A 4,494-nucleotide genomic window follows, 5' to 3' on the forward strand; every position below is an offset into this window, starting at 1 on the left:
TCACAGTAGCCCATGTGTCCCACGATGTGGAAGTGCTGGGTCCCCATGCCCACCCTCTTACATGGCTTTGCTGACATTTTGGAGAACACCTGCCAGGCTTCACCCCCCTACGCTCATCCAGGGGCAAACAACAATTCTTCCCCGTCCCCTACCGGGGCGGTCACTGCATGGCACAGGAGGTGCTGGCCTGTGGCGGGAAGCTGGGATTACACTGGTACGTCATCAGGCATTTGCTGTAGGTTGTCTGGTGACAGTATCATGTCTGAGGATTTGCTAAAGTGTTATAGGGGGGAAATGGAGTATTGGGCTAGGGCAAGTTGGCTGTTTCTGGCCAGTCCTGGGCAAAAATACAAATCTGCTCCAGCAGCTGATGCACGCTGGCTGTGGCAGAGCAAATGGCTGTCACCACTGGTGGCTGGCAGTGGTTCCTGCAGCACTGGATTGAAACTCTGGCTCACTGTGCAAATGCCCCTTTTGTTACCACTGGCCACAGCATGTATACTGAGAGGGCAGCTTTGGCTGGTTCATCTGCCTGGCTTTTTAACCTGGATCCATCACTCCAGAACAAGCCTCAAGCACATTAGCTGGGCATTGTAGGCAGTGTAGTTATTGCTAGCCATAAGAAAGTAATGGGAGGATTAGCTCCATGCCAGCGCCTTTTACAAGCACTAATTCACTATTTATAAAACACAGTTCACATTTTATCTGGAATTGAGAAAAGCAGATGTGTACTAGACACAGGTCATCTAACTGCAGTTATTGCTTTACCACTAGCCCCTGGGCCTGATTCTTTCCCGAAGAGTCTCACCACCTGTTTTCCAAATTAGCAGCATTTCCCAACATGGAGTGCTGATTGAGCACCAGCCTGCTCCAGGCAGACAGATGTTAGTGACTCAAGGCTTTTTTTAAAAAAAAGCTTTTTAAATCTACAGCATGCACATATTTGTACTAGAGTAGACCTCTGGGCCCGAACCAGGCTTCATGCTGCTAAGCCTCCTACAAACACATTTTAAGCCAGATCTTATGGCAAAGATTTTTACACTTCAAGTGCTGGTCTGCACTACAGCGTTTTGCTGACAGACCAGTGGTGGTGTACACAGACATGCTCCTCCCACCGATAACACTCCTGCTGTGCCAACATCATAAAACCACCTCAACCAGAGGTGTAAGGCTTTAGTTAGGGCAACACAGCATCAGTGTAGACACTGCATTCCTTGCAGTTGGCCAGCATTCTTGTCACTGCCATGGCTCCTCTGAGTGGAGTCAGGAGCAGGGTGAGAAGCCCCTGGCAACTGGAAATGGGGAGGGGAGAAACCTGTGCAGCTGGGGCAGCCTTGTCAATTTCACAGATGAGCCCTGAAAAGCTGGGGGGAAAGCTGGGGCAGCTGGATCCTGCTCCCTGCGGGATAAGAAGCCCTGGGTGGCTTCCCCTGTCTTCCAGTGGGGAAGGGGGAATGGGGGGGGGCAGCCCATGGCGAGTCCTGGGGGCAGCCAGGCTCCTGGTACGGAGTTGCCAGCAGAGCTGACAGACCAGGACTGAGCTGCCCACACTGCCCCTTTTTGGTCAGTGGACGCGCTCCTGGTGAGGACATGCACCACCGAACCAAGGAGGGCAGTATGGACATCAACCAATGCAGCGGCTGTAACTGGAGGTAACATAGGTCTATGTAGTGTAGACAAGGCTACTGCAGGCAAGTTGGACAAAGAGCAGGATGGGAAATAGGGGCACAGCAGTGTGAAGTGACTTGTCCTAGGTCAGGAAATAGGTCAGTGATAGAGGTGGGACAGAACCGAAGCTTGAGTCCCAGAGGTGCACTGATCATGTCAGATCTCACAAACTAAGCAAGATGGGGCTTACAGTGAGGGACTCCAAGAAAACTAGTGATTGCTGCAGGGGTGCTGGCAATTCCTTAAGTGAAACCTCTCTCTGATTCAATGAAACAGTGCCCCACCAGGGACTGACTGTGACGGTCTTTGTGATGAAAAAATAGTGGTTGTAACCTAACTAGTCATTCAGTGTAGCTGAAGTGACTGGCTGCTTCTGGTAAGCTGCTGTCTGGACTCAGGGAGTCCTCTCCTCTCCTCTATTGGGTTGTGATAGTGAACGAACAGGTGCCACAACCCTTTGAACTCCATCAGCAACTTCTGCTGTCCTCTCTTGGTAATGAGACAGCAAGAGCTGGGATGTGAGCAGCAGCACGGGGAGTATAGCAGTATAATCTGAACTACATGACACTACATAATCCTACAAAAACTTCATAAATGCTGCTGATTGGGTCATTAGTGTAGATTGAAACCCAAGACCTCCCTCTCTAAAAGTATTAGCGTCTACTGCCTGAGCTAGAGAAGAGGCCCCCAAACTGTAGGGCATGCAATAATGTTCAAGGGGAGAGCCATGGCAGGGCCCGGATCAAGCACAACCCAAGCCCTGCTCTGCCCCAATCTGCATCCTTGGCCTCAGCCCTTGGCTCCCGGCCCGGCAGTGGCTCTGCTCTCAGCCCCTGGCCCTGACTGCGGTTCTGCTTCCATCTCCACTCCCAGTCCTGCCTCCAGCTATGGCCCCTGGCTCCCGACCCCAGTCCTGGCTCTCAGCTGCCATCCCAGCCCTATTTCTGGCTCCTGGCTGCCACCTTGCCCCAGCCCTGACCCCAGCGACAGCTCCAGTCCAGCCACAGCTCTGACGCCAGCAGGGTGTGGACAGGGGTAAGGGGAGGGAGGGGCCAGGTAAAAAATTTGGGGGCCACTGAGCTAGAAAATCAAGTCCATTAGCTGGAAGATTTAGCTCACAATCTCCTGTGGTCCAGCCACTAGAGGGGCACAGAGGGCCACACAGTATTAATGTGACACACTTTCCTTCATGCTGAAGTTCAGCCACGCACAGGCAGCCTTAAAATTTCTAGATGAATTAAAGAAAAACAAATTGCAACAATCTTTCAGGCAAAAAAGTTTTTATTTAAAGCCAGTACAAAAAATACATAGGCACATAAAATTCCTTTTGCTGTCACCTGACTTACAGATATAAAGCCTGCAGTACATTCAAATCAAAAAGGCTATCCTTTCAACACTAAAATGGTCACTTGTAAATAGAATCTATATAGAAAAAATATTTATAGTAAGATTAATAGCATAGAAAATATACTATTGTATTAATTTTGTTCACCTTCCCAGTGTATACAATACTGTCTGGACATTGGCACTAAAAGGTGCAAGTTTACCAACAAAATAAGTGTTAAAAATATTTTACAGGACAATAAATCTAACCAGTAGATTTTAAAAAAGAATGGTAAAAGTTCTCAGTAACAAACATCCTGAACCAAATGCCTCCGTACAGCAAGACAACAGACAAACAAGTGATTTGAAAATATTCCAGTTTTTAAGCTACTAGTAGTAGTCTTGGCTAAAAAACCTTGGGTGATTTGGTCAAACAAGTTAATGAAAAAAAAAATCCATTCCCCCTGGGATGGATTCTGTACTGCTCCTCTAAGGGCAGCAGCAGAGAACTCTCAACCTGGGGAAAAGGGGGACAATGATGCCTTTAAATCACCTTTGATCCCTCCCTATTCTAGAGAGGCCCCTGGTGTAGTTTAGACATCCCTGGAAGCTTGTCTAAATTACAACAATCTTTCAGGGTTACCCTGTGGGCCACAGTATCTGCTGCAATCTCCATGATGCTGGCATCTGCCTAATGCATCCTTCCATACCCCACCCCTACCATAGGCACACTGCCTACATCAGGACTTGAGGGTCCACAGAAAGCAGCTTTATGGCTATCTTCCTCAGTGCCTGCCCTGGGGGAATCCTCCCACAGCTGGAACTGGGAATTTTAAGGCCCCTTTACACTGCTATGGCCCTTTAACTCAGCATAAAAGGGCCAGAGCAGGCATGTGGATCTCTCCCATTATCTTGTTCTAAAATCCTTTATATCTAACAAGTAATTTCTGAGCTGGTCCATCAGCTGAATAAAGTATTAAATTGAAATATTGGAATATTTTTTCAAGTTTAAAAAAAGTAACTTCCATGATATCTAATTTGTATACAATTATCTAATTTCCCCCCTCACAAGTAGATCATCCTGCATGCTATTTTAGAAATAGCAAAGATCTAATCAAGCAGGTACAATTTCATTCTACCAAATTTAAAATCTACATGTTTCAAGGGAAAACAATGTAATAGCTAGAAGTAGATGATCCAGGAACAACCATAGACAATGCTGTTGAGGAAGTGGAAGAAAGGGAAGTAAGTGTCTTACAGCCTTTTGCCTACTGTGTATGGTTGACAATATTACTCTGCAGGAGTAGCTTCTCCAGATTTGATCATAATTAAGGCTCTAATGTAAATCTGGGCATCTGCAATAAAGATCCAAGATAAATCTTTTTAATTTTACAATATAATCTACTAGCTGGTATAGGCTAGAAGAACTAATAACTCATTGTCATGAATGATGAGCAACATTGATGATGAGGGGGTACAGAACAGCAGTGAATTAGCAGATCC

The sequence above is a fragment of the Emydura macquarii genome, unplaced genomic scaffold (genome assembly GCF_026122565.2).
Source record: "Emydura macquarii macquarii isolate MOO-44397 ecotype Brisbane River unplaced genomic scaffold, CSIRO-AGI_Emac_v2 contig_2481, whole genome shotgun sequence".
NCBI classification, from domain to species: domain Eukaryota; kingdom Metazoa; phylum Chordata; order Testudines; family Chelidae; genus Emydura; species Emydura macquarii.